At 45.4% G+C, this 22,093-nt stretch overlaps 1 long non-coding RNA gene across 1 annotated transcript; it reads right to left on the reverse strand.

Moving 5' to 3' along the window:
• Nucleotides 1-16,243: 16,243 nt before the first annotated feature.
• On the reverse strand, nt 16,244-20,338 carry LOC128352286 (uncharacterized). The gene is made up of 3 exons (XR_008320301.1): nt 19,560-20,338; nt 18,192-18,314; nt 16,244-16,387 (listed from the first exon to the last, which is right to left on the reverse strand). It is a non-coding gene; the product is annotated as an uncharacterized LOC128352286 (long non-coding RNA).
• Nucleotides 20,339-22,093: the final 1,755 nt, after the last annotated feature.

The raw sequence follows: 22,093 nt of genomic DNA on the forward strand, positions 1-22,093 counted from the left end.
TCATCTTTTGTGTCTCAAGTGGAAATTCTGGATAGATATGTTCTATGATCCATTTGTTTGTTTTCCTGGCTGTCCATGGTCTTCTCAAAAGTCTTCTCCAGCACCAAAGTTCAAATGCATCAATACTTTTTCTATCTTGTCCAGCTTTCGCATCCATAGAGTGTTACAGGAAAAACCATGGTCCAAACAATTCTAATCTTTGTAGGTACAGACATGTCACAGTATCTAAATATCCGTTTCTAAGGCCTTCATCGCAACTCTACCAAGTGCTAGTCTGCGGCGTATGTCTTGACTGCTGGATCCTTGACTGTAGACAGTCGGGCCATGATACAACACTTCAAGTTCACCGAATCCAGAAGATGCTGGGGATGAGGTCTAGTTCAGCTGGGCTGACCCCCGGCCATGTGTTCCTGTTGACAAAAGGGCACCTGATGTGTCAGTTGACTCTGACTCATGCTGGCCCAGGCCATCCTCCAGGCAGCTCCTGCCTCATCCCTCCCTCGCCTCTGTCAGCAAAGCCGGAAGATGACTCACCACTGGGACTGGATGTGGGTGCCACTGAAGGGCTTTATTTACAGTGTAGTTTGATGTTGCAACGAATACGTTGTCACCACTGCTGGGCTTCAGTGGTGTTAGGACTGGTGTCTCCCAAACAGGATGTATCATCGGGAATATAGGAAGCTGCCTTATACCGAGTCAGACCATTGGTCTCCTAACTCAGTATTGTCTACACTGACTGGCAGCAGCTCTCCAAGATTTCAGGCAGGAGTCTCTCCCAGCCCTACCTGGAGATGCTGCCAGGGATTGAACCTGTGATGCTCAGCTACGTCCCTGTCCCCAAAGTGATACACATTTCGGAAGCAATAATAGTTAGGGACAGAGGAAGCTGCCATATTGGTCCATCTAGTTCAGTATTGTTGACGCTGGTCAAATGTGTATTTCTCAACTCTGCCTGAAAGTGTCAGGGATTGAACCTGGGGCCTTCTGCGCACAAAGCAGATGCTCTGCCACTGACCTGTGTCCCCATCACTGCCTCTAATATGTTTTGTTCTGTGAGATGATCAAGATCAGCATCCATCTTTGCTTGGAGAGCACATGGGAGACTGCAGGTTTTTCAGCTGGATAGGACTTGTGGGAGGGTCTGGGAACAATGAGACAGAAGGGTCCTTGCGTTTCCCAAGGCCACTATCAAACACAGTCTTGAACTCATTCAGAATGCTGCCAAATAATTATAAGTATATGAGAGTCTGTTCCTGAGCCTGCTGAAAGTTTTAGGCACCTTTCCCCCTCAGAAGCAGAAGGGGTTGTAACCATCTTGTAGTATTCTTCAAGCTAATAACTTTCCTCCTGCTGCTGCTGTTGTTGTTCAAGCTCACACACACACACAGAGAGAGTTCTGTTAGCTCTCCCCACCTGGTTGCCTGTTAAGTGCCCTCTGAGTCTGTGAACATTCCGCTTCCGCTCCATTGAGTTACATCGGAACAGTTTGGGGCTTGCCCCCTTATTTTGTGAAACGGATATCTGCAAGTTTACCCCGAATCTGCTGGTATCTCCCTCTTGCTTGCAGTTGCTCTTGTTATGCGTCCGTAAGAATAATAGCATTCCAGGTTTTTTGGAAATAGATATAAGATTCATTCATTCTACGTGCAAAACAGATTTCAGATTGAACAAAGGGCTATTGGAACAAAAAAAACAATAGCTGCTACTTATTATTATTAATATTTATTTATTTATTTATTTTGAAGGAAGCCAGTAGTTGCTCGGACCTGTTTCTAGCAACTTTGCTTCTTGCATTTTCCATATCTTTGGTGATAAATAGCAATGGTGGTGGTGGTGGTGGTAGTAATTTCTGTGAGGCGGGGAAGAGTGGGGGAAGCAACATGTAGTGGGTTGCTTTTCTCAGTTGTAAAAAAATATCCAGAACCATTTGTTGCAAATGCCACATTTAGGAGCAATGCAAAACAAAACAATGGCTCCAGTGTCTGGAAGCTCAACAGCACCTCCACAGCAAACGCTTCCAGAGTCTGTCCGGTGGTGCCCAATCACTTGGCATCTCGCCACCTCCATTTTCAGAAAGACAATGCTCCTTGTGCAACGTTCCCTTGCCTTCCTTTCTCTCTGTGCTGCCATCGAGAATTCTAATGGGCTGTCGACTGCAGAGCTAGTTCCATGCTTGGCCGTTGTTGACAGCTGACGGCGATCTAGGGAGCTCTCTTTGTGTGGCTGTGGTGGGACGACCAGAGATGAATGGCTTGCTGGGTGGGGTTTCTCCAAACACATTAGCCGTCGGCAGTTATGCCAGAGTTTGCTATGGAATGGATGGAATTTTTTTGCACACAGTCAGGGCAGATTCAAACGACACAGGAGCACATAAGTATGGCAGAACCTCCAGTTCCCGCTGGGCACCTGCTTCCACTAGACCATGTCGCCACTTTTGTGTCGTGGAGACCTGGAAATGTCGGGTGTGGAATTCCCAGTTCCCCATTGTTCTGGAGGTCCCCATCCACATCCTGCCAGAGGCAGCTTCCCCCGCCCCCAACAGCGCTTTCTCTCCCCACCGGGCTCCCTCCCTCCCTGCCATTTTCGCCCGCCCTTCGCCAGGCTCCCTTATGAGACCGCCGGCCGCTTCCTTCTCCTCCTCCCTCTTCCATCATCACTGCGTCTGGGGCCATTTTCTTCTCGCCGCCTCCCGCCAATTCGAGCTGCCGCACGGCTGAGGGGATGGCTGTGGGGGTGCGTGTGTGTCCTTCTACCCCCCCGCCTGGTGGCAGAAGATATCAGAGCAATGTCGTGGCCTGCTGCTTGCCCGGCATTGCTTTCCAACTGCGAAGTGTGCCTGTGCAGTTACTGCACAGGTGAGCCTCGCAGTTGGGAAGCGACGCCCTGACTCATTGGCTCAATGCCCTCCTGCAGACTGCGCCCTGATGCGGTGCATCATCTGCTTACTGGTAAGAGCCGGCCCTGTCTGTGTAGACAATACTGAGCTAGATGGATCAAGGGTCTTGGTAGAAGCCAGCTTCCTATGTTCCTTCTCTTGGGGACCAGTGGTTATCCCATACTTATTTGCCACCATGTTATTCTTCATCTTATTATTTTTTACATTTATATCCCGCTCTTCCTCTAAGGAACCCAGAGCGCTGTACTACATACTTGAGTTTCTATTTCACAACAACCCTGTGAAGTAGGTTAGGCTGAGAGAGAAGTGATTGGCCCAGAGTCACCCAGCTAGTTTTATGGCTGAATGGGGATTTGAACTCGGGTCTCCCTGGTCCTAGTCCAGCACTCTAACCACTACACCATGCTGGCTCTCCGTTGTGTGAGAATCCACCTCAATGTGGACCATTGTGAGAATACCTTTTTCACAAGGGTCAAAACAATAATATACCTTTATTATCATTTGATGTGTTATTATCCTACCAGCACTCCAAGGAGCCCGGGTTAGCATACATGATTCCTACCCTCCTCAGCATGGCATAGTGGTTAGAGTGTTGGATTAGGAGTTCAAATCCCCATTCAGCCATGAAGCTCATTGGGTCACTCTGGGCCAGTCACATGTCTCTCAGCCCAACCTACCTCACAGGGTTGTTGTGAGGATTAACATAACCATGTACACCGTTCCAGGCTCCTTGGAGGAAGAGCGAGTAATAATAAATAAAATAAAATCTTAGCTTCACAACACCTTGTAAAGTAGGGCAGCTTGAGGTCTCCAGCTTACCCAGGAGGCCTCATGACACATTTTATCTTCAACACTGTTGTTCACATTTAATGATCAACACTCATGCAGTCTAGCTCTCTTCACAAGTTATGTTCAACGCTTATACAATGAGTGCACAATGCACATGGGTATAGATCTGTGCACAGGTACAGTTACTCTCATCATGTTACGCTGAACACAGATTCTGTGTTCAGATGATGCACTCCCATCACATGCAGTTAAAAAGGGGGACGTGCCGAGAGGGTGCCCATCATGATGTCCCCTGCAAATGTCCCCACACTCTCCCAATGCATCCCTTTATTGCATGGTGGGGGGCTGTTAATCCAAATGGCCTCTCTTCACACACTCAATACTTGTAGATGGAGAGGAGAGCTGGATACTTGGAGAGGAGAGCTGGTCTTGTGGTAGCAAGCATGACTTGTCCCCTGGTTGCATTTGAATGGGAGACTAGAAGTGTGAGCACTGTAAGAGATTCCCCTTAGAGGATGGAGCCACTCTGGGAAGAGCAGAAGGTTCCAAGTTCCCTCCCTGACAGCATCTCCAAGACAGGGATGAGAGAGATCCCTGCCTGCAACCTTGGAGAAGCCGCTGCCAGTCTGTGAAGACAGTGCTGAGCTAGATAGACCAATGGTCTTACTCAGTATATGGCAGCTTCCTCTGTTCCTAGATAACTGCATGTCAACAAGTTTGCTTTATCTACAAGTCTATCTGTACAACTGCAGGTGACCTCATTGCAGAGGTGTTATTCAGAGGAACACCCCCCTGCTCCAAAGGATAACGGGCAGCAGTGCATATTCCCGGTGTGCCCCCCTGCGCCCTGCTGCACTCAGCAGCAGTGAATACTCCCACCCTTAAGTACTCATTCTGCTCAGAACCTGGCGCCCTCCCCAGATGCATTCCACCGCCCTCTCAATGCCCCCACTCCAGCCCTGGAGGCTCATGCCAGGAAGGTGTCAGGACATGTGTGGATAACTTTCTGATGCTCACACTCTCAGCATATCCCCTTCCTAATTACATGAGTGGAGAAAGTATCATCTGAAACTGCCCTGTACCTGCCTTGGAAAGGGTCAGTATTCAGGTTCATGTTTGAACATGTATACAGGCATTCACACAACACATAGATGTGTGCAGATACCGAGCACGCATGCCACATCATGTCTGAACAGGGCTATAGAAGGTCCCTTTCCCATGCTTCCAGTCTCCAAGCTTCTTCAGAGGACGAGGTGGATGCATTTTGCACCCTTCTATGCACTGAATCATTACGCTCCTCAGTGTGTGCATCAACATTCTTGCTAGTGAGGCTGTGTGGTTCTCTTTCTGAATACAGAAGAGAATACTTGTTTTGTAAGTCACTGGGCTCCCACAAACCACACCGCAGCAACTCTAGCTTCCGAGCTCTGACTGGCGGGCACAAAGCCACAGGGTTCAACAGTCCAGTGTGCCTAGATGTTTTGGCACAAGCTAGGATGGTGATATTGTGAGGACAAATCTATCATGTAGAACAGGCCTGCTTAACTTAGGTCTCCCCCCACCCCCGCAGCTGTTTTTGGACTACAACTCTCATAATCCTCAGCCACAGTGGCCAATAGCCAGGGATTATGGGAGTTGTAGGCCAACATCTGCAGGAGGGCTGAAGTTGAGCAGCCTTGATCTAGAAGGAGAGAAGTGTCACTTTAGGTCATGGTCGGTTCCAGAACCTGGGGATGTCAGGCATTTGTATAGGAGGGGTTTGATGGTCTAGAGCAGGGTTGCACAACTTTGGTCCGACAGTGGTTTTTGGTTCACAGCTCCCGTCATCCCCAGCCACAGTGACCAATAGTGAGGAATTATGGGAGTTGTAGTCTTAACAGCTGCAGGAAAGCCAAAGTTGTGCAGCCCTGGTCTAGAGGAACACACTTCTCCCTGGGGTGCAATAGGTCCCGAGTTCAGATGGTTGGATAAGTTGATGGAAACAGAAAAAATGGGTAGTAGCTTAATTAAGAAAAATTAAGAGAAGGCAGCCTATAAGTCAGTTGAAAAACACAAGATTTGTGTGCAGAATGCCCCTACAGCTGAAAAAAAACAACCCAATCTCTTGGCCAAATTAATCTTGATGTGGGAATTCCATGACTCCTGGTGTCCTTACCAAAAAAAAAAAAAAAAAGCTGGTGGTGGGGGGCAGGTTGGTTGGGTGATCTGGATTTGGGCCTTGTTGTGAGGGAAGGGGTGTCTAACTCTTTCCCCTGCACTGACACCTTGACTTAAATGAACATGTCATATCTACTGTTAATGTTCCCAACCCTCAGGGACATATTTTCAGAGAGAAGTTGGAATCCACAAAAAGGGGTGGGTCAACAGAATTTCTCCTTGGGAGGACCTTGAAATTAGGAGATAATTTCAGTTTATCCTTATGGGAACCCTAAAAACCCTGACATTCAGAGATGATTTCCCCTTTGGAGAAGTTTCTCCACATTCTTTTCTTTGTCTGAGGACTTGGGATCCAACACATTACTTAAATTTTAAATTTATCAATTTGGGAGCTGCAGTTTATTTAGGAGAATAACTTGTAGCTTTCAAATCAGGAATTTTAAGTTAGTGTGCCGTTTTTATCTGTTCACTTGATTTGTACTTATCTACGTTTTCTTTCATTGAGCCTGAATTGTTATATGATTTGATATACTCTTGGGTTGGTGTTTTTTTTTTTACCCTGATTATAATAGTTTCAATTATTATGAAAGAGAGATCTTTGCTTTGCTTTGCTTTCTTTTCTTTTTTTAAAAACTTTACATGGTTCTTCTTCAGGCTGGAATCCTGGGTGGCAGGGAGCTCCTTTGTCATCGTGATTGGATTAATGAGCACATCAAGGGCTTTGAGACAAAAGCAAATCTCCAGCAATTTGATGAAGACATCAGGAGATAATGTAATTAAGAGCCATGTTTTGCTGCTTGCTTTCATGACAGAAGATATGTTTGAGAAAGTGAACAAAGGGTGTCAACAAACCCTTCAAAATTAGGTTTTGTTTCCAAAAACAGCTTTAAGGGGAAAGATACAAATCCTCCACCTTTCTCTCTTTCTCTCCCTCACTTAGGGAACTTGGGACTTTCCAATTAGGGAACTTGGAACTTTCTGCATGCAAGCAGGCACATGCTCTTCCCAGAGCAGCCTCATCCCCTAAAGATCTTACAGTGCTCACACACACAGTCTCCCATCCAAATGCAAACCAGGGTTGACCATGCTTAGCAAATGGGACAATTCATACTTGCACAGCAGGGAGATAACTTGACTAGCAAGCCAGAGGCTGCTGGTTTGGATCCCCATTAGTATGTTTCCCAGACTATGGGAAACACCTATATTGGGCAGCAGCGATATAGGGAGAATGCTGAAAGGCATCGTCTCATACTGCGCAGGAGATGGCATTGGTAAACCCGTCCTGTATTCTACCAAAGAAAACCACAGGGCTCTGTGGGCACCAGGAGTCAAAGCCGACTCGAGAGCACACTTCACCTTTACCACACCAGCTTTCCTCTTTCCTTGGCGTACACTTCAGACTGTAAATTCCTTGGGGAAGAAACCTGATCCCACCCCCCACCCCCTTGCTTACCATACTCTGTAAAATACCATGTTGCACTGATGATGCTACATGGCTCTCTCTGATATCATAGGAACATAGGAAGCTGCCATATAATGAGTCAGACCATTGGTCCATCTAGCTCAGTATTGCCTAAACAGACTGGCAGCGGCTTCTCCAAGGCTGCAGGCAGGAGTCTCTCTCCCAACCCTATATTGGAGATGCTGCCAAGGAGGAAACTTGGAACCTAGATGCTTTTCCCAGAGTGGCTCCATCCTCTGAGGGGGAATATTTTCCAGTGCTCACATTTCTAGTCTCCCTTTTATATGCAACCAGGGCAGACCCTGCTTAGCTAAGGGGACCATTCATGCTTGCTACCACAAGACCAGCTCTCCTCCTGAGACATCTTTGCTTGTGACCTTCTCTTGCCCAGTGCTAATACCCTCAGACCTCTTTAGGTTCTCCTGCTCCCTCAGAAAACTCTGCTCTTTCTCTCCTCCTACCCCTTATGTCTGGAGCTGCTTCCCAGAATATCTCTATGTGATACCACTGCACCACCCAGAACCATCTTGAACGTCTGCAAAAAATATAAACGACCTGTAGTCAAAAATTGGTAGGACCATAAAATTGAAAAAGTTGTAGAAAATGAAGATACAAAAATATTACATAGGAAGCTGCCATATACTGAGTCAGACCATTGGTCTATCTAGCTCAGTATTGTCTTCACAGACTGGCAGCGGCTTCTCCAAGGTTGCAGGCAGGAATCTCTCTCAGCCCTATCTTGGGGATGCCAGGGAGGGAACCTGAAACCTTCTGCTCTTCCCAGAGCTGCTTCATCCCCTGAAGGGAATATCTTGCTCACACATCAAGTCTCCCATTCATATGCAACCAGGGCAGACCCTGCTTAGCTATAGGGACAAGTCATGCTTGCTACCACAAGACCAGCTCTCAACAGACAAACATCTGCCACACAATACACCATATATAACTGTAGTCGAGAAGAAAGAAAGAAAAGTCAAAATAATCAACATAGCAATACCAGGGGATAGCGGAATAGAAGAAAAAGAAATAGAAAAAAATCACAAAATACAAAGATCTACAAATTAAAATTGAAAGGCTGTGGCAGAAGAAGACCAAAATAATCCCAGTGGTAATTGGCGCCCTGGGTGCAATTCCAAAACACCTTGAAGGCACCTCAATTCCATAGGGGTCACGGAAATTACCATCCGTCAATTACAAAAAGCAACTTTACTGGGAACAGCTTACATTTTGCGACGATATTTATAACAACGACGACAATATTGACAATAAAATTCAGGCATCCCAGGTCCTGGTAAAAAACAAGCCAGTCAATAACATCTGTCTGACTGTGTGCATAAAGAATAAAGAATAATACTTCCACTCCCTCCTCAAAGCCCATCTCTTCTAAATAGCCTCTGCCTTCCATTCCCATAACGTCCTGTACTTAAAAGTATGTGCATGCAACTGAAATAAATGCATATTCTTCCTCTGCTTGCCCCTGCCTCCATATCCCCTGCCCTTCCTCCTTCGCCGTCTGTGTGTCCAGTTTTAGAATGTAAACCATGGTTCTTGATGAGAATGAAATCCTGTGTGAGGGTCTGCAGGAGCCTTTTTTGTCATCATGATTGGATTAATGATGACCACATCAAGGGCTTTGAGACAAAGGCAAGTTTCCAGCAGTTTGATGATGACGATCTTGGGAGATAATGTGATCAAGAGCCATGTTTTGCTGCTTGCTTTCATGACAGAAGATTAGTTTGAGAAAGTGAGCGAAGGGTGTCCACAAACCCTTCCAAAATAGGTTTTATTTCCTCCATGTCCTCTGTAGCCTTCACTGTGTCCAGTTTTAGATTGTAAACCTATTGGTGCAGGGACCTGTCCCTTAATTATTTTGAAAGCGGCGTGCACATATTGCTATTAATCAGAGTCGTGATCATAGTATATGATAGCCTACAAGCTATCAAATAACTAATTTACTTAGTTTGAGGGAAGAGCAGAAGAGACGAAAACACAGCAGTTAAGCGCAACATGAGACATAGGGACATAGGAAGCTGTCTTCTACTGAGTCAGACCCTTGGTCCATCTAGCTCAGTATCGTCTACACAGACTGGCAGCGGCTTCTCCAAGGTTACAGGCAGGAGTCTCTCTCTCAGCCCCATCTTGGAGATGCCAGGGAGGGAACTTGGAACCTTCTGCATGCAAGCAGGCAGATGCTCTTCCCAGAGTGGCCCCATCTTCTAGGGGGGATATCTTACAGAGCTCACAATGTAGTCTCCCATTCCAAAGCAAACCAGGGTGGACCTTGCTTTGCAAAGGGGACAAGCTACCACAAGACCAGCTCTCCTCCCCATACTTGCACCTGCACCATGGATCAGCAAGTGTGGGCATGATTCTGTCCCACCCTGTAGGGGCATTAACCTCACTTCTCTGCCAGCCACTGGTGCCTCCTCCTCCTCTAGAGGAGAGCTGGTCTTGTAGTAGCAAGCATGACTTGTCCCCTTAGCTAAGCAGGGTCTACCCTGGTCACATATGAATGGGAGACTAGAAGTGTGAGCACTGGAAGATATTCCCCTCAGGGGATGGGGCTGCTTTGGGAAGAGTATCTGCATGCTTGCAAGGAGAAGGTTCCAATTTCCCTCCCTGGCATCTCCAAGATAGGGCTGAGAGAGACTCCTGCCTGTAACCTTAGAAAAAATGCTGCCTGAGCTAGATGGACCTAGATGAACCAAGCTATTTAAATATCTAGCTCATTTGATCCTGAGCTAGATGAACCAAGGGTCTGACTCAGTAGAAGGCAGGTTCCTATGGCTCCTTGCTACCACCCTTGCAGCTACCCTCTTTCTGTTTCCCCTACCTCATGTCCCAGTCCCTTACAGCAGGGGTTCCCAACCGGTGGTAGTCCAGCTGTTGCTGGACTACAACTCCCATCAACCCCAGCCACATCCCATCCCAGGGGATGATAGGAGTGGTAGTCCAGCAACATCTGGAAAACCACCCGTTGGGAATCCCGCCTTACAACGACGCTAGCTTTCAGGGGGCAAAGCTTGCTCTGCTTCCCTCACCCAGCCGTCTCCCAGCTGCCTTACCTTCTGGGCATGCTGGGGTTTTAACCGGGAGATGGGGAAGGGCAGTGTCAGCCTGAGGGCTGGCCAGTGGCTTCTTGGATTTGCCTCAAGTGGCAGAAGTCCCCTAGCTAGTGCTGACAGCAGTAGCAGGAAACTGGGTTTAGGAAGAGCTGCTTGCCCCACTAATATCGACAGATCTTCCTTTCGATCCGGTCCTTGAATCAAAGAGATGAAGATACATTTGGCCACAAATGGATTTTCGATCACAGTGCTTGTTAATCAGGCTGTTATCAGGTTATCGTTTTATCTGTCTGATATAAGAGAATTATAATGCAAAGTACATAAAATCAACACACTGTCCTACCTTCTTTAAGAGGCAAGCTCAGAAGGTCTCGAGATGAGAAAGGCCACTGGGGGGAATGTTTCAGTTTGGCAAGAGAAGCCTGTGTGAGTAGTTGGGGCTTATAGGATTCACTCAGGAACCTGAACAGTCCTAGGCCCAGATGGATGAGGAACTAGAGACCAGACGGTCCAGAAACTAGAGACCAGATGGACCAGATTGAAACTCAGAAGTATTTATGTATTTTTGGTTTATTTTTGCCATCTATGTTTTTATGCACTTGGCTTTTGCAGCACATTGTGAGCCTTTCTCTACAAGATCCCCACTGCTCATTGAGAGCATCAGGAGGGGTCTGTCTTTGGGGGCTACCAGTTCATCTGGTGGCAGCCTGGGATTGGGCCTTCTCTATGGTTGCCCCTGGGTTGTGGAATGCGCTCCCTATGGATAGAAGAGAACTGTCTTCCTTGGAGGCCTTCAGGAGACCCTTCAAGACCCATCTTTTTAGCCGGGCTTTTAATGATAGTCTTAATTGTAATTGTAATCTGCTTTTAATTGGTTCCTGGTTGTAATTTTAATCTGCTTTTCATTGATTTTTTAATTGTTATGCTTTTTTTTTTTTTAGTGTAAACCACCCTGAGCCATTTTAGGAAGGGCAGCATATATAAATCGAATTACATACATACATACATACATACATACATACATACGATTATTAGAAGAAGCCTGCTGCATGCTGCTTTTCTCGAACTCTACTCAAGACAAGCCTGCAAAGAAAATAATGACTCTTTATGTCAGCAGAATGTATATTTGAGCAGTGACTGGAATTGAGCAAAGTGGAAGAGTCAGACGCTGCTGATGCTTTTCCATCCTGGCTGACAGGCAGGACCTGTTTTGAAGAACAGGCGATTATGAAGAGCCAACCAGTGGTCTCCTGCTGTCAGAGCTGGGATGGAACATAGGAAGCTGCCTTCTGCCAAGTCAGACCATTGGTCTTTCTAACTCAGTATTGTCTTCACAGACTGGCAGGGGCTTCTCCAAGGTTGCAGGCAGGAATCTCTCTCAGCCCTATCTTGGAGATGCTGCCAGGGAGGGAACTTGGAACCTAGATGCTCTTCCCAGAGCGGCTCCATCCCCTGAGGGAAATATCTGACAGTGCTCACAGTTCTAGTCTCCCATGTGGACAGCCAGGAGTCCAGGGTGCTGGAGATATATGTCCCAACAGAATAGGACCAGAAGTGGAGAAGAAACATGGTGGCAGAATTTTAGGAAGCAAGAGTTGATAACTTTGGCTGATGTGGATTTTCCCCCCACCAGATCCCCACCCTGGCCAATTTTTTCCAAAATATCAAGCCACTAACATTGTCAGAAATCTGGCCACCCGGTAGGGAAGTCTAGGATGATCGTTCACAAAAGACCAAACTGGGTTGCAGAAGCAAAACACGGCTCAGAAATATTTCTCTCTCTCTGGATCAGGCTGAAAGCTGTCGACACTAGGGATGACATACGTTGCCTTCCAGTGGCTAACTGCAAGCTGTAGACATGCTTTATAGTCCAAGGAGAGGAGAGCTGGTCTTGTGGTAGCAAGCATGACTTGTCCCCATAGCTAAGCAGGGTCTGCCCTGGTTGCATCTGAATGGGAGACTTGATGTGTGAGCACTGCAAGATATTCCCCTCAGGGGATGAAGCCGCTCTGGGAAGAGCAGAAGGTTTCAAGTTCTCTCCCTGGCTTCTCCAAGATAGGGCTGAGAGAGATTCCTGCCTGTAACCGTGGAGAAGCCGCTGCCAGTCTGTGAAGACAATACTGAGCTAGATAGACCAATGGCCTGACTCAGTATATGGCAGTTTCCTACATTCCTATGTTCCTAAGCTGATAACTCTCAGCTGCCAGGGATTCAAGGCTTATCAGCCCTCTGCAAGAGGCGCTTACTTCTCCTGATTGATTCCAGATGTGCCTGCCATCTTGTGACCTGTCTCTGCTGTGGAGTCAGTGGGGGTTGCCTACACAGCTCATCCTCCGGTTCATCAGTCCCTGTCTCTGCTGCCTCAGACTGCCGCGCCTGCTCTGAGACATCAGCCGGACCTGCCTCGGCCATCTCTTGGGAACCAACAGCCAGGCTCTGCCCCTCAGGCACCCCTGCATCGGCTGAAGGGTTGTCAGCATCCCCTTCCTCCTCGCTATCTGAGAGCGAGGGCATGCCAAACATTTTAAAGTCTGCTTTCAGTAGTCTGCTGGAGACGGACGCTGATTCCTGCAGCTTCCAAGCAAATTCTGGAGGCTTGGCAACCCGAGGCCTGAGCAGGCTTAGGCAAGCAGGGAGAATGGGCAGGAAATCGATAGGAACACTATGCGGAGCTGGTTACTCTTTAGGGGAGAAGTCCCAGTGTGTGTGTCTGTGTTTTATTATTATTTGTTTGTTTGTTGCATTTTTATACCACCTTTCAGCCTTGACAAAGGCACCCAAAGTGGTTTACAATATGACAAGGGCTTGCTTTTGCCAGAGCTAGTTTGGAGGGTTGTGCAGCTTCCAGTTTCTCTCTCTCGCTGTTTTATTTTCTTTCTTTCTTTTTTAAACTGTATATTAAAGAAGGGCTAGAATCTAATAAGCTATGAAACCTAGGAAGACTGGAGTCCACAGAAACTCTGTGGGTGACAATACAAGGCCTGAAAGGAAATGTGCTACTAGGGATGTGCTATCACCCTCCGGAAGTCCGGATCAAAACGCTGATCGTGACTGGGAGTTGCAGAAGGAAATCAGGGAGACATCAAAGAGAGAAAAAGATGTAATAATGGGTGACTTCAACCCACACATAGACTGGGTAAATTCACAGTCAGGTAATGACAAAGAGGCCAGATTTCTAGACACGCCAAATGACTGTGCCCTAGAACAGTTCGTCGTGGAAGGAGGAAAGGTACTGCCTAGTCTGGGAGGATGCCAGCATGGCTAACAAGTAAAGAGGGAGCCAGCGTGGTGTAGTGGTTAGAGTGCTGGACTAGGACCGGAGAGACCCGAGTTCAAATCCCCATTCAGCCATGATACTAGCTGGGTGACTCTGGGCCAGTCACTTCTCTGGCTCCTTAGAGGAAGAGCGGGATATAAATGTAATAAATAAATAAATAAATAAATAAAGTCAAGGAAGTTATAAAGGGGAAGAAGACTTCCTTCTGAAACTGGAAGGCTTGCCCAAATGAAGAGAACAGGAAGGAACATAAACTCTGGCAAAAGAAGTGCAAGGAGACAATAAAGGTAAAGTGTGCCATCGGGAGGCGAAAAGAAAATCTGAGGAACATTTCGCTAAAAGCAGCAAGGGGAATAACAAAAACTTATTTAAGTACATCAGAAGCCAGAAACCAGCCAGGGAGGTGGTTGGACTGTTAGGTGATGAGGGAGTAAAAGGGATTATTAAGGAGGATATGGATATTGCAGAGAAGCTAAATGAGATATTTCCATCTGTCTTCACAGCAGAGGAGACTGAGCGTATACCTGTGCCTGAACTGAGCTTCTCAGGGACATAGGCTAAAGAACTGAAAGAGGTGGTGAGAGACGACATTCTAAACTGAAAATTAACAAGTTTTTCTAGTAAGAACTAATCAGCCTTCTTTCCTTTCATTGTTTCTACATCTGGACAAAATTTGGTGCAAACTGAGGTCCACAAGTTAGATCTCTTGTGCCTCAAATGTTCATGTGTCCGCCATCTTGGATCAGGGTGGATGTCATCATTACAAACTGCACCATTGAGGTGTGTCTGTGTGTCACTCACTACAGCTGTTCCAAATTTGGTTCAAATCAGTCAGACAGTCCTCAAGTTAGTGCACTTGCACCTCAAATGTTTGTGCATCCACCATATTGGATTGGGGTGGGTAACATCATCACAAACTATACCATTGGGGGATCCCTATGTGTCCATTCAGCTGTAGCACATTTGGTTCAAATTGCTTAGACTGTCCACAAGTTACTACACCTGCACCTCAAAAGTTTACTTGTCCACCATCTTGAATTGGAGTGGATGACATCATCACAGTCTTCGCCATTGAGGTGTCCCTATGTGTCCCTAGAGCTGCAGAAAATTTGGTTCAAATCGGTTAAGTTAGCCCACTTGCGCCTCAAAGGTTTAGGCATCCACCATCTTGAATCGGCATATATGACATCATCATATATGCAACTACGGCAACTATGCCATGGAGGTGTCCGTGTGTGTCACTCACTGCAACTGTACCCAATTTGGTTCAAATAGGTTAGGTAGTCCACAAATTAGCTTGCTTGTGCCTCAGATGTTCACGTGGCCGCCATCTTGAATTGGTGTAGATGACATCATCACACACCATGCCATTAGGGCAGCCCTATGTGTCTCTACAGCTGTAGCAAATTTGGTTCAAATAAGTTAAGCGGTTCACAACTTAGCCCACTTGTGCCTCAAAAGTTTATGCATCCACCATCTTGGATTGGGGTGGATGGCATCATCACAAACTATGCCATTGAGGTGTCCCTATATGCCACTCACTGCAACTGTACCTAATTTGGTTTAAATTAGTTAGACAGTCCACAAATTAGCTTGATGCGGGGAACACACGGATGGACACATGGACACGTACAGAATGCCAGGTTATCTCATAAGCCTACTGGAAAGTAGGCTAAAAATTAACAAATTGCCAGGGCTAAATGGCATCCACCCAAGAGTCCTTAAAGAACTCAATGTGACATTTCCAACCTCCTTACAAAAATATGTAACTTATCCCTACAATCAGGCTCCGTATCGGAGGACTGGAAAGTAGCCAATGTAACTCTGATTTTCAAAAAGGGATCCAGGACAGGGGGAATCCGGGAAATTACAGGCTATTTATCTTAATGTCTGTTGCAGGCAAATTGATAGGAAGCATTCTCAAGGACAAAATTGTTAAGCATTGGGAAGAAAAGACCCTACTGAAGGAGAACCAGCATGGCTTCTGCAAAGGCAAATCTTGTCTCACTAACCTTTTGGAGTTCTTTGAGAATGTCAACAGGTGTGTGGATCAAGGTAATCCAGTTGACATAGTATGCCTGGACTATCAAAAAGCATTCAACAAAGTTCCTCATCAAATACTTTTCAGAAAACCTAGCAGTCATGCGTTAAGGGGACAGGTTCATGTGTGTATTGGTCACTGGTTGAAGGACAGGAAACAGAGGGTAGGTATAATGCAGAATTCTCTTCCCAAAACACCTTCATGGCATCACCTCTCTCCCTTTCCCCTCAAAACCCATGTATCCTTTAAAGCCTTTCATTTTCAAGGTCTAGGCCTCGTTCCTCCACAGCAGGGCTGCAGAACTTTGGCCCCCCAGCTGAATTTGGCTACAATCTGCATCACCCCGCTTTGGATTAACCCCTTCAAGTATTAGCCTGGGACCTGCAAGACAAAGAATGCGTTATACCAGGCGATCCATGACGCTGGACTAGTCATGTATCTCTCAGCTTAACCTACCTCACAGGGTTATTGCAAGCATAAAGATAACCATGTACACTGCTCTGGGCTCCTCGGAGGAAGAGCGGGATAATAAACAAACAAACAAACAAACAAAGGGTCAATATCCCGATCTGTAATTTTTATGAACAAAACCAAATACGGTTGTAGGAGGTTGTAGGATCAGGGAAGCAGCACAGAAGTAGGGATTTCCCCCTTTGCATCATTTTCTTGACCTCACTCCCCTCCACATATTATTTGCTGCCTGGAAGAAAAAATAAAAAGTTTGATGCAAGTTTCTGCATTTTCCCCCCTTGGTGGATCCAAGTGTGTTTGTGTGTCGGTTCATGTTCTGAACAGGAGAATGGTGCAGGAGAAAGGATTAAATGGTGAACAGTTCACCAGCCAACCGAATTCTCTCTCTCTCTCTCTCTCACACACACACACACACACACCATGCTTCTGTGCTAATCATGGAACATCAGTTATATACTTCAGTAAGTGCATGTTTGTTTACAGACAAGAGATCCTGAACATGTGAATATAAATCCATCTTCCTATAAGGCCTGCACTTAATTAAAACACTTAATTCCTTCCTGCACATCCAGGACAGCATAACAATAATGCACACGTGCATCTAAACAATGTATGAGAGGCTAGCAAGCATTTTCTTAGTGTCCCTCGTGAAAAATACCCCAAGATCACAAGCATTCCAATAAACAAATGTTCCTATGCGCAAATGCACTGAAAGTTAATATTTGGTTACAAAAAAAATTAGGAAGAGCTCCAGATGGATCAGGCTTAAAAAATATATATATATATATATATATATATATATATATATATATATATATATATAATTTGTGCATTTAAAGCAACAAAAAGGCGATGATACACTGAAACAAGCCCAACCAGAAGTTGTAATCTCTCAAAAATGCATCAAGCTTAAAAATAAAATAAAATTGAAAGCAGACTTTCGAATGTGGCATGTCTTGTGTAGAACAGCTAATCTAATCACACTTGTTTTCCTTTAAGCTTTTAACCTCAGCGCAAAGATCGCAGGGCTGAGAAGATGTGAATTATTTATGGCCCGGTCTGTGCTGAAAGCATGAGTGATGTCAGTGAAGCCGGAGTGACTGGATTTATAGAGACAGTTTCCGTAACAACCTAGAAACCCGCCTAGTTAGAGCTCACCCAACCAGTCATCTTTATTGCACAGCCACAATTAATTGCTATGTGCAAAAGAACGAGTGAGGATCTACACAGGTACAATGGCATGGGATGAAGATACCTGTGGGTTGTGAAATAATGGGCTATACCACTGTGGTATCCCATGAACAGTGAAAGCCAATGCATGTTTACGCAGAAGTAAGTTCCACTGGCATAAAAAAAAAACATTCATGACAAGCAAAGTTGTGTTAGCGCAGAAAGTTTGCATATCTGCACAAAAGGTTTTCATTGTTGTGCTAAATTTGCAGAATTGCACTCCTGCATTATAGCACTCTTGCACAAAGTTTCCTTTAAAGCAAAGGCTTGCTTTGGGACAGGGGACCATCAGATTATTCATTATTTAACATAAACTACTTTGAGAATGGTTGAAAAGCAGTATATAAATATTCCTAGCAGTAGTAGTAGTGCTGCTGGTTAACATAGGAACATAGGAAGCTGCCTTATACTGAGTCAGACCATTGGTCCAACTAGCTCAGTATTGTCTACCCAGGTTGGCAGCGGCTTCTCCAAGTTGCAGGAAGGAGCCTCTCTCAGCCCAGTCTTGGAGATGCCAGCGAGGGAACTTGGAACTTTCTGCATGCAAGCCAGGTGTTCTTACCAGAGCGGCCCCATTCCCTAAGGGGAATATCTTACAGTGCTCACACATGTGTCTCCCATTCAAATGCAAACCAGAGCAGGCCCTGCTTAGCAAAGGAGACAATTCATGCTTGCTGCCACAGCTTTGCCCTAGTGCATCGTCCTTCCACAAGCATATGGTTAGTCAGGATGTCAGCCGTTGAGTTTAAAAGGGGCTAACGCCTAAATAAATATGCACACTGCTTCCCTAAATTGCCACCTACTATAATAAACCTCAAGGCAGAAATTCAACCGGCACAACAGCTTCATCTGTCACTCCTCCAGTGGATTTTCTCCCATCTCCCCTTCAGACTGATGCCAGCCCATGAGCTTTCTTGGCCCTCCGCCTGAAAGAAGGATTGGCAGGTTGCATCTGTTCTTGGCTTCATGCCCTGAGTTTAATTTCATGCCTTATTTATGCATTTTTATTTATTTATTCAATTTATACGCCACCCTTTCTAAAATGGCTCAGGGCAGTTAACATTCAAATCAGAAACACATAATAGAACAATTAAATTTTTTAAAATAAACATTTAAACCAGGCTAACATTACAATTAAAACTAGATATCATTAAAAGCCAGGCTAAAAAGATGGGTCTTTAAGGCTCCCCTGAAGGCCTCCAAGGAAGATATTCCTCTTATATCCATGGGGAGCACGATCCACAACCTAGGGGTGACAACTGAGAAGGCCCGATCCAAGGTCGTCACCGGATGAACTGGTGGCACCCAAAGATGGACCCCTTCTGATGAACTTAATGACACATTAATTATGACATCTATCTATCTATCTATTATATTTTTATACCGCCTGATATGTACATCTCTAGGGTGATGATCTTAATATCTTGTTCCCTGCCAATGCAAAACCAAGAAGATGGGGAGTGTGTTGCCTCAGTATATACAAACACATTACATCCCCCCAACTACCAAAAATTCAGGGCACTTTGGTGACGGACTTGAAAATGTGTACTTGCATGGTACTGATGGCACATGGCAGCAGATCACAAGGTCGTTCTCATGACCAGAGTTTACCTAGCTTGGGTAAGTTCTCTCCTTATTTTGTTTAGCTCTCAATGGGAGGTATCTGGTTGCTACTCCTCTTGTTGTTCAGTGTTCCCTTCTGTCCCTCCACTTTCAGTCAGAGAAGCCACCACAGTTTGCTTTGATCTCCATCAAAAGATAATCCTTTTGCTTTGTTACTCAATCAAAAGATATGCCATTACTGTATCCAGTGTCACTCAGTTCCACAGATTAATGGGCAAGATAGCAGTAATGACAATGGAATCTCTTCCATCTGCAGATGTGCTATTCATATATGATATTAGGTTTGAAATAAATTTATTTTAAATATTTGGGTGAATCAAAGATTTCATCCAGCTCTCTGCCATTTGTCCAACAGCTAATAACACTTATGTCTGTAGTCTGAACAATTGGTGTCAAACTGGACAATTTTCCAGAGCTGAAATTGTCTTTAGAATATAGTACAGGTTATTTGAGGACCACAGCTGATGCTGTAAGAATACAGGTCTATTGCATGGTCTCGATGGCAGATGGTAGCAAATCTCAAGGTCGTTCTCATGACCAGAACTTACCTGGCTTGGGGAGGGTTGGAGGGAAGAGCCTTCTTGCCTTCCCCCACACAACCAGTGCCACTCCCAGGCTCCCCAGCACCACGTGCCCACACGACCGGGGCACAATGGCTTCAGGAGCAGCGAAGGGGCAGGCGGGGGGTGGGGTGAGACCTCCCGCATCCCTCAGTGCACCGCGTGAGGAGCACAGTGGATTGGGGGATTTCCCTGCTACTGGACGCTCTAGCCACCTAGCTCTATGAACACCCAGGCTGCAGACGGCTCGCACCCTTCTACCTCAGTAAGCCTTGGTAGAAAAAGGATTGGGCCCAGTCCCAGAGCAAAAACAGCCAGGATTGGGCCCAGTTCCAGAACTTCACACAAGCAGCCGCCCTTCCCCTATAGGGCTGCACCAGCCCAGGTAGGGCTGCTCATGCGTATGCCCTCCATGTTTTATAAATAAGGTCACAACACACCAGGCAGCAATTAATCAGATGCATCACTATTGAATGAATGGAGAAGCTGCACCTGTTGAATAACCTCTATGGCATATCCCTCCCTAGGCCTAAAAGAGCTAAAAAACCAAAGCAAAGTGTGGGTGCATGGAGCCAAATTTGTAAAGGTAGCATAATATATGAGACTGCTTACATGGTATATTTTATTTTATTTATTTATGTACTTAACAGTAGATTCTATAGTAATATTAGATATCATTTAATTGTGCTGCTTCTTTCTAGGTTTGAAAGTCAATCGGATGATTTGCTGGTGAAGTTTTTACTAGAAGATAATGCACTCTGCAACTCTCATGTTGTAGCAAAATTTTGTTACATTGCAATTAGAATTTGTAGTTCATTGATTGATGCTAAAATTAATGGCTGAGTTAATGTTGAATGCTGAAATAATGTTTATTGTTTGTGTTGTTTTGTTTCGGCCATCGGCTGAAAATAAAGTATCTATCTACTTAACATATTTTTATACCGCCCCAAACTTACGTTTTCTAAACTTATGTATAGAAGTTAAGGTGAACCATGCGGTGCAAGTTAAAATGTTAAGCACCTTCACTGTCATCTAAAACTCTCTCTCTCTCTCTGTGTGAAAATCTAAAACATAGTAAAATATTGTTCATCTTTCTGAACATGTATTGGAGCAATAGAACAAATATGCCTTTTATCCACAGGCCACAAGCCACATAACAAGGTTGTATGTACAAGTTCAAAATGGATCCCAAGTGACTCTTCTGTGTGTCTTGGAAAGGTCATTAGAGTTTGTTTTGGTTTAATTTTAAATAAAGGTTGGCAAGTCGGATTGGATGTATCTCTGGAGGTTTCGTCACATGAGATGCCTCAGAAGCAGAATTGTCTGTCCTTAGGGGAAAATAAGCACGATTTTATTTTCAAGGGGGGTATCAGATTACCACATGAAAGCAACAAGAAGCTGAGAGCATTGAAAATAAATCTAATTTGTAGATCAATATTTATTTATTTTTTATTATTTATTTATTTATTCTTATGCTGTAAGAATACAGATCTATGGCATGGTACTGATGGCACATGGTAGCAAATCTCAATTGAGATAATTTCTTACTTTTCTGCAAACTAAGTTCCCAGGGAGGGTCATCAGAGCTAATGTGAAATCTATGGAAAGGCTTTAAAAAATAAAATAAAATAAGCTGTTTAAAATGGCTTTTCAGATAAAACAGGTTTAAAATACGTTTCCCATACATTTTGCATTAGTTAGGCTGATCTTCCTTGGGAAGTTCGCCTGCAGAAAGATGAGGAATTATCTGTGTGGATCAGTATTAATACTGAGTCATATTTATTTTTTTCCTAAAATTTAGATAAAAACCGAATAAAGGTCATGCAAGGCGTTGTTTATTTTAAATGTGCATTTCTTTTCAAAGGTGAAGGGCTGGGTTAAAAATTGTATTAGCAGAACCGCAGGAGAGATCACTAGGCCAGCGTGTGGATCTTACTGAGGTGGGGAGTGGTTTTTAGGTAGTTTACTTCCTTACAGTGTGGAAAGTTATATGGTGTGCAGCAAACCTGCTGCTCGGGTTTCTAACTTTAAGGTAGGCCTCAAAGGGCCTGCATTGCCATAGCAACAGCCGACCAAATGAACAGACCAATAGAAAACCAGGCCTTCTGAGAAGCCTTTGCCCAGGCTTCGCAGGAGGAGGGGGAGGGGTAAGTGGGAAGAAAGCGAGCCATCCCCGACGTCACACTGCTCAAGGGAGGCGGGATTATGTCGGAAAGTCCAACCAAGATCAAAAGAAATGACCGAGGCGGGACTTAACGTCTTGCCACGAATCAAGTAGCCTGTGTGCCGCACCAGCCAGTCGCAGCTCAGTAGTTTCTCACTCAATCCAGGAAAGAGCTGTGGAAAGCGGGCCCAATCGGAAGCGAGGCGTGGGGAAGCAGGCGGAGCCGAGGCCGGGCTGTCCAATCAGTATGCCAGCCAGGGCCGGAGCGAGCCAATGGCGGCGCGGCCAGCGAACAAAAGGCCCTTCCTAAAGGCCCGCCTCCCCCCCGGTCGAACAATTTCACATGACGCAACGGTTG

The sequence above is a fragment of the Hemicordylus capensis genome, chromosome 3 (assembly GCF_027244095.1).
Source record: "Hemicordylus capensis ecotype Gifberg chromosome 3, rHemCap1.1.pri, whole genome shotgun sequence".
In the NCBI taxonomy this organism is placed as follows: Eukaryota; Metazoa; Chordata; class Lepidosauria; order Squamata; family Cordylidae; genus Hemicordylus; species Hemicordylus capensis.